Genomic DNA, 7,869 nt, shown 5'->3' with positions numbered 1-7,869 from the left:
ACTCTCTGTTCTTTACCAACACACCAGGTAAGCTCCTGCCCAACCGCTCCAGCTCTTTCCTCTGCCCAGAGCAGTCTGCTAATTCATTCGCCTCCTTTTGAGTCTTTGCTCAAATACTACCTTTATCCTACAACTCCATTTCATTGTAGTGGTTTCCAAAAATGTCCACAAATTATTTGACAGACTTCTTCAAATTCTCCTCTCCTTAATGTGAGATGGACATAGTGACTCACTTCTAACAACTAGAATGTACAAAAGAAGTGACAGTGTCATTTTCAAGACTAGGTTGTAGAAGATACTGTGGGTTTCTCCCTGTTCTCATTTTAAAAAATTTTTTATTGGAGTAGAGTTGCTTCACAATATTGTGTTAAGTTTCTATTGTACAGCAAAGTGAATCAGCCGTACGTGTACATATGTCTCCTTCCCTTTTGGATTTTCTTTCCATTTACATCGCCATGGAGCAGTGAGTAGAATTCTCTGCCTTATGCAGCAGATTCTCCTTAGTTATCTATTTTATACATAGTATCAATGAGGTGTATATGTCAATCCCAATCTCCCAATTCATTCCACCTCTCTCCCTTTCCCATTTGGTGTCCATATGTTTGCTCTCTACCTCTATGTCTCTATTCCTGCTTTGTAAATAAGATTGTCTTTACCAATTTTTTTTAGATTCCACATGTGTGTCAATGTACAATATTTGTTTTCCTCCTTCTGACTTACTTTACTCTATATGATAGTCTCTAAGTCTATCCATGTCTCTACAATTGACCCAATTTCATTCATTTTTATGGCCGAGTAATATTCCACTGATATATGTATCACGTCTTCTTTATCCATTCCTCTGCTGATGAGCAATTAGATTGTTTCCATGTCCTGGCTTTTGTAAATAGTGCTGCAGTGAACATTGGGGCACATTTGTCTTTTTTAATTATGTTTTTCTCTGAGTATATGTTCACTAGTGGAATTGCTGGGTCACATGGTAATTCTATTTTTAGTTTTTTAAGGAACTTCCATACTGTTCTCCACGGTGGCTGCATCAATTTACATTCCCACCAATAGTGCAAAAGGGTTCCCTTTTCTCCACATCCTCTCCAGCATTTATTATTTGTAGATTTTATAAAGATGGCCATTCTGACTGGTGTGAGGTGACATTTCATTGTAGTTTTGCCTTGCATTTCTCTAATAATTAGTGATATTGAGCATCTTTTCATGTGTTGGTTGGCCATCTGTATGTCTTCTTTGGAGAAATTCCTGTTTAGGTCTTCTGCTCATTTTTTGATTGGGGTTTTTTTTTTTAAATTGTTTCTTGCTCTTACTCAACCAGTCCATCCTAAAGGAAATCAGTCCTGAATGTTCATTGGAAGGACTGATGCTGAAGCTGAAACTCCAATACTTTGGCAACCTGATGCAGAGAACTGACCCATTGAAAAAGACCCTGATGCTGGGAAAGATTGAAGGCAGGAGGAGAAGGGGACGACAAGGGTTAAGATGGTTGGATGGCATCACCGACTCGATGAACATAAGTTTGAGTAAGCTCCAGGAGTTGGTGATGGACAGGGAGGCCTGGCGTGCTACAGTCCATGGGGTAGCAAAGAGTCAGACATGACTGAGCGACTGAACTGAATGACTGACTGCTCTCACTCTTGAATCACTTGTTCTGGGGAAGTCAGTTGACAGGCCATGAAGACATTCAAGCAGCCCTAGTGGAGAGACCCACACAGCAAGGAACTAAGGCTTCCTGCCAACAGCCAGTGAGGAACTAAGGCCATATGTCAACAGCCATATGTGTGAGCTATCTCAGAAGTGGATCCCCCGGCCTTGTCAGCTTTTGCATGTCCACAGCTCCAGTTGATTTTTTTTTTTTTTTTTTGCAACCTAGCTAAGCCAATCATGGATTTCTGACCCACGGAAACTGAGATAATACATGTTTGTGGTTTTAAGCTGCTGAATTCTGGGGTGATTTGTTACGTGGCAATAGAAAACGTTACTACAGCGACTAGTTCTTTGTCCATCTCACAAATGGCCCTGATTCTGCTCTACTTTTAATTTTTTCTAAGCAGTTATCATCTTCTAACATATTAAATAATATTTTTATTTATTACACTTAATTGTTTATCTCCTCACCACTAGAATGTCAGCTCTACACAGGCAGGGATTTTGTCTGTTTCATTTATAGATTTATTCCCAGCAGCTAGAACAGTTCCTGACATTATATTTCATTAAAAATGTGATATAGTCATCCCTACATTTCCTAAGGAGATAGGTTCCAGAATCCCCATGAATACCAAAATCTGCAGGTGCTCAAGACCCTTATATAAAATGATTTAGTACTTGTGTGTAAGATACACTGAGAATATGTTCCAGTCATGTCTGACTCTTAGTGACTCTATGGACTGTAGCCCATCAGGCTCCTTTGTCCATGGAGTTCTCCCAGCAAGAATACTGGAATGGGTTGCCATTTCCTTCCTCCTGTGTACTTTAAATCATCATAGATTACTTAAAGTGCCTAATATAATGTAAGTAGTTTTAAATATGATGCAAATAATTTACTAACGTGGCAAATTCAAGTTCTGCTTTTTGGAACTTTCTGGAATTTTCTAAAAAAGTACTTTCGGTCTTCAGATGGTTGAATCCAAGGATACAGAACCTGCAGGTGTGGAACTAGTGGACATAGAAGGCCACTGTATTATCAATGTATTGCATTGTATTATCAATGTAAGATGATTCTTATTTTGGAAAAATTAAAGTGTTAAAAGAATTCAAGGGCTAGAGGATCATAAAATATAATTGTAGGTGTTCAGTAAATATTAGAATATAAAATCCAAAATCAGAATGCTGATTCTGTTGACAGCAACAATGTGCCTAGTCAAAAATCAGACACATTCCTGGCCAATGAGATAAAAGCAGAAGAGGTCGGGTGGGGTTTCCTGGAAAGCTCTTTAGAAATGGATGGAATTATGCAGAAGTAAATCCACAGAGACAAAAATGAAGACTGGTGGTTGCCAAAGGCTGGGAAGAGACAGAAATGGAGAGCAACTGCCTAATGGGTAGATTCTTTTCAGAACTAGATACTTAGTGGTTGCACAACATGGTCAGTATATTAAATGCTAGTAAATTGTTCACTTTAAGTGGTTAATTTTATGTGATATGAATTTCACCTCCACTGGAAAAGAAAAAACAGATGGATTCATCCAGCACTTACATTTTGTGCTTTGCCTTTCTTCCTTTCCTGCCAGGGATGAAAACATGATGCGTAGAGGGGCAGCATCCATTTTTTCACCATGAAGATACAATGACAACAGCAACAATGAACACTTATGGAGACTTAGCAGGTGCTAGATTCTGTTCTAAACACTTTATATGTATGAATCCACTTAGTTTTCACAACAACCTTGTACAGAAGGTAGTTATTCCCATTTTATAGATGAGAAGGAAAATGATGGCTTACGCTAAGGATGGGCTTCCCCGGTAGCTCGGCTGGTGAAGAATTTGCCTCCAGGAGAGCCTGGTTTGATTCCTGGGTGGGGAAGATCCACTGGAGAAGGGATAGGCTACCCACTTCAGTATTCTTGGGCTTCCCTCGTGGCTCAGCTGGTAAAGAATCTGCCTGCAATGCAGAGACCTGGATTCAATCCCTGGGTTGGGAAGATCCCCTGGAGAAGGGAATGGCTACCCACTCCAGTACGCTGGCCTGGAGAATTCCATGGACTGTATAGTCCATGGGGTCGCAAAGAGTTGGACATAACTGAGCAACTTTTACTCACTCACTCACTCACTCATGCTAAGGATGGCAGAGCAGACTCCAGGAGGAGCTTGGGCCCTCCAGGTCCCATGGAGCTTCTATAGCAATCCTGAAAGCCTTACTTTGGTCTTCTTATTATTTTGGGGGGAAAAAAAGTGCTGTTTAGTTAAGTCACTGTAGTCAGGTTTCTGTTGCAGGCATCTTGAGATTCAAAGTCAGGTATATATTTGACACCTGACTTTAGTGCAAGTATACCTAACCTCTATGCTCTCTTAGCCTGCAAATCAGTTGTCAACTGCCATTTGATTCCTCTGATCCCTCTTGTTAATGTTCTTCTACAACAGAAATGGGGTCTTCCTCCACTCTGAAGCCCCATTGCCCAGTATAGGGCCTGGTCTGTGCAAAACAGGGCAGTGTGATGTTGAGATAAGCTGTTTGAACCAGGGAGAGGAGCTTGGAGGGCAGGAGGGAGACAGTCCCAGGTGTAAAGCAAACATCCAAGATGCCATGAGCTTCGAGGTAGAGGAAGATGTCATGGAGGCGTGGGCCTGATCAGATGGGCTGGATCTGGACAGATGGAGAAGGCAGATGAAACAGGCTTTCTCAACAAAGAGCACAGCTTTTGAATGAAAGCACTAAAGCGTGAATGTACACAGTGAAGTGCAGGAAGTACCAGGTGGCTGGGTGGGGCTAGAATAATGGTCATTTGTGTTTGGGCAGGGAGAGATCAGACCTGAATGATGAAAGCCCTTGAAAGTCAGCACTCAAAATACGGAAAATATCTGTGCATAGATCTATATCTTCTCACAACAACCTAAGAAGGAGAAAAGGCAGGAGGTATTTCACATAGAAAGGAACTGAGACAGAGAAAGGGGAATCAATTTGACTACCGTTGCATAGCTACATACTGTTGCAAGTGGCAAGGGTGAGACTTGAACTTGGGTCTTTTAACTTCATGCTTGCCCGCTCACATAGGGGATTGTTAGCAACTCTGTGCCCAGGGAAGGGCCATGGAAGGTCTCTGAGCGGAAGAGTGATGATCCTTCTATTGGTGCTTTCTCTCTTGCCAGTGGAAATTGACAGGATGGATTTAAAGTAAACAGCTGGGGCCCAGCAACACCTTCACTCATTCAGCAAATACTGAGCTCCTACTGTGTGCCAGGTACTTCCTGGCCTTACAGAGCTTATAATTTAGTAACAGGAGAGACAAGAACCAAGTTATAAAACAATAACAAACTGTCAAGGACTAGGAAGAAAACAAGCAGGGTGATTTAAACTTTTTTTTTTTTTTTAATATTTATTTATTTGGCTACACTGGATGTTAGCTGCAGCAGGTAGACTCTTTTGTTGCAGCTCACAGGCTCAGTAGTTGCCGGAAACAGTCTTAGTTGTCCCACAGCATGTGGGAATCTTAGTTCCCATCCAGGTATCCAACCTGAATGCCCCGAATTGCAAAGCAGATCCTTAACCATTGAATCACAAGGGACGTTCCTAAATTTCCTTTAGAAGAGAAGGGTCAGGGCCAGCCTCCTGGACGGGAGACCTTAGGTTGAGCCTGGAGAAGCCAGGTAAAGAACAGAGGGAAGATGTTCTGGGCAAAAAAGCAGCACATAAAAATGCTCAGATGGGTGCCTTGCAGATGCCGCCACCCCGGAGCCTTCCTTGCTGTCTAGCCATGGTCAACCCCACCGTCTTCTTCGACATCGCTGTCGACGGCGAGCCCTTGGGCCGCGTCTCTTTTGAGCTGTTTGCAGACAAAGTTCCAAAGACAGCAGAAAACTTTTCGTGCTCTGAGCACTGGGGAGAAAGGATTTGGTTATAAAGGTTCCTGCTTTCACAGAATAATTCCGGGATTTATGTGCCAGGGTGGTGACTTCACACGCCATAACGGTACTGGTGGCAAGTCCATCTATGGCGAGAAATTTGATGATGAGAATTTCATCCTGAAGCATACAGGTCCTGGCATCTTGTCCATGGCAAATGCTGGCCCCAACACAAACGGTTCCCAGTTTTTCATCTGCACTGCCAAGACTGAGTGGTTGGATGGCAAGCATGTGGTCTTTGGCAAGGTGAAAGAGGGCATGAATATTGTGGAAGCCATGGAGCGCTTTGGGTCCAGGAATGGCAAGACAAGCAAGAAGATCACCATTGCTGACTGTGGACAAATCTAATAATTTTGACTTGTGTTTTACTTAACCACCAGACCATTCCTTCTGTAGCCCAGGAGAGCACCCCTTCACCCCCATCTGCTCGAAATATCCCATAATCTTTGTGCTCTCGCTACAGTTCTTTGGGTTCCATATTTTCCTTATCCCCCTCCAAGTTTAGCTGGATTGCAAAGTTAAATTTATGATTATGAAATAAAAACTAAACAATTAAAAAAAAAAAAATGCTCAGATGGGAAAGAGCTGGTGCATTCGAGAAAATGAATGAATGCCCTGAGGTTGGAGGCTGGTGAGCTGAGGGCAGCCATCAGAGAGGTGGGCAAGGGTCGGGTCAGCTGAGGAGCTGAGTCACAGGCTTGGATGTGTTTCATGTGGGATAGGATGTCCCTGGAGCCATGAGGCCCCCCTTGGTACCTCCTCAGAATTGGAGTCCTGTGACCTTGTGGAGGCGGCAGGTGAAGCTTAACCACTTAGAGTGGAGTCATATTTAATAGTGGCAGGGCCATTATGTTCTAAAATCAACATATAAGGCAAAATTCATACACAGTCCTTAAGGATCCCCTGTGAAACTTACTACATGTACAATCTTTATAGTAATAGGTATATTTATATGGACTGTGTATAGTAATATACAGTATATGAAAAATCATACATCACAGAAAAAAACCTTTTCAAAATATAATTTAAAGAACCTTCCGAGTTGTACATTGGTGAAGAATCCACCTGCCAATGCAGGGGACGCAGGTTCGATCCCTAGTTAGGGCAGATCCCTCATGTTTCAGGCAGTTAAAGCCCACGCGCCACAACTACTGAGCCTGTGTGCCTAGAGCCTGTGCTCTGAAACAAGAGAAGCCTCCACAATGAGAAGCCTGTGTGCGGCAAAGAAGAATAGCCCCCGTTGGCAACAGCTAGAGAAAGTTGCACACAGCTCAGCCAAAAATAAAAATAAATAGAACTATAAAAATATACATAATTTAATATTACTCTTACACACACCAAAGCGAGAAGTAAAGGCAAGCCGTCCACCAGGGTCCTTAAATGTTTGTGTGAGACTGTCTGTAATGGAAGCTGCTGGTGCCCGGCTCGGATCCCCTTTCCCGGCTGGCGCATCTGTCTCCCAGCTGCTGGGATGTTGGCTGCTCCCAATCACAGCTGTCCGCTTCTCTTGAGAAGTGCCCTCAGCCAAATGGAAGCCTCCCCTCCCCCTCCCCCTCCCCAACCCTTGCCAGTCCTGGGGTCTGACTGATGAGGGTACAATAGACAAGTCCTCTTTGCCTTAATGTGATACTGATTCTGTGGGGTGACTGCCCAGGCACTCACTGTGGGTCAGGCTGGGACTCCATCCTTCTGTGACCTCCCCCCCAACCCCTCACTGTTTATTTTCCTCACTCCTGTGCTGACAGCTCAGCTTCTAGGGAAATCTGACCTAAGACCCTCCCTTGAAGTGCATGCTTATTAGGTGTCAGGGGACTGAAGCCCATGATCCTATTTAATCCTCAAAATAACTCATGGGGTGGGGGTTGGGGAATCTGCCTCATCCATGTTGACACTCTTTCTCTGAGAAATGCTCTCTACCTCATTTTACCCGTGGGGGTTCCTGTTACGCTGTATGACCCCCTTTGCTGGACAAAGCTCTCTGTGCCATAGACCAGAGTGGTGGAGCTTAAGCCTAGCTGGACCAGACTCTCCCGGGAGTTTGGAATGGGGACTGAAAGACGGCAGCCAGACTGAATGAGGTTGGAACTGTCCCACATACACTTATGAGTGGGCTGTGGGGGCAGCCAGCTTTTGCCACAGGCACCATATAAAGTGGGGGAGCATCTTCAGAGGGAGAAAAATGAAGCAAGTCTGGAGAGAAGAGAAATGAGAGGGAAGATGGGGGAGGTAGTCGTGCCCGAATTTCTGGGGGCTTTACAGGGGGAATGCCAGGCTCACGGGCCCCTATGCCTTGGGGTTTCAGGA

At 43.8% G+C, this 7,869-nt stretch overlaps 1 pseudogene; it reads left to right on the top strand.

The window, feature by feature from the left end:
• The first annotated feature begins 5,373 nt into the window (after positions 1-5,373).
• Positions 5,374-6,132, top strand: LOC133041514 (peptidyl-prolyl cis-trans isomerase A-like; annotated as a pseudogene).
• Positions 6,133-7,869: the final 1,737 nt, after the last annotated feature.

Source organism: Dama dama, chromosome 20, assembly GCF_033118175.1.
Source record: "Dama dama isolate Ldn47 chromosome 20, ASM3311817v1, whole genome shotgun sequence".
NCBI lineage: Eukaryota > Metazoa > Chordata > Mammalia > Artiodactyla > Cervidae > Dama > Dama dama.
This window is presented reverse-complemented; position numbering and strand designations above follow the sequence as displayed.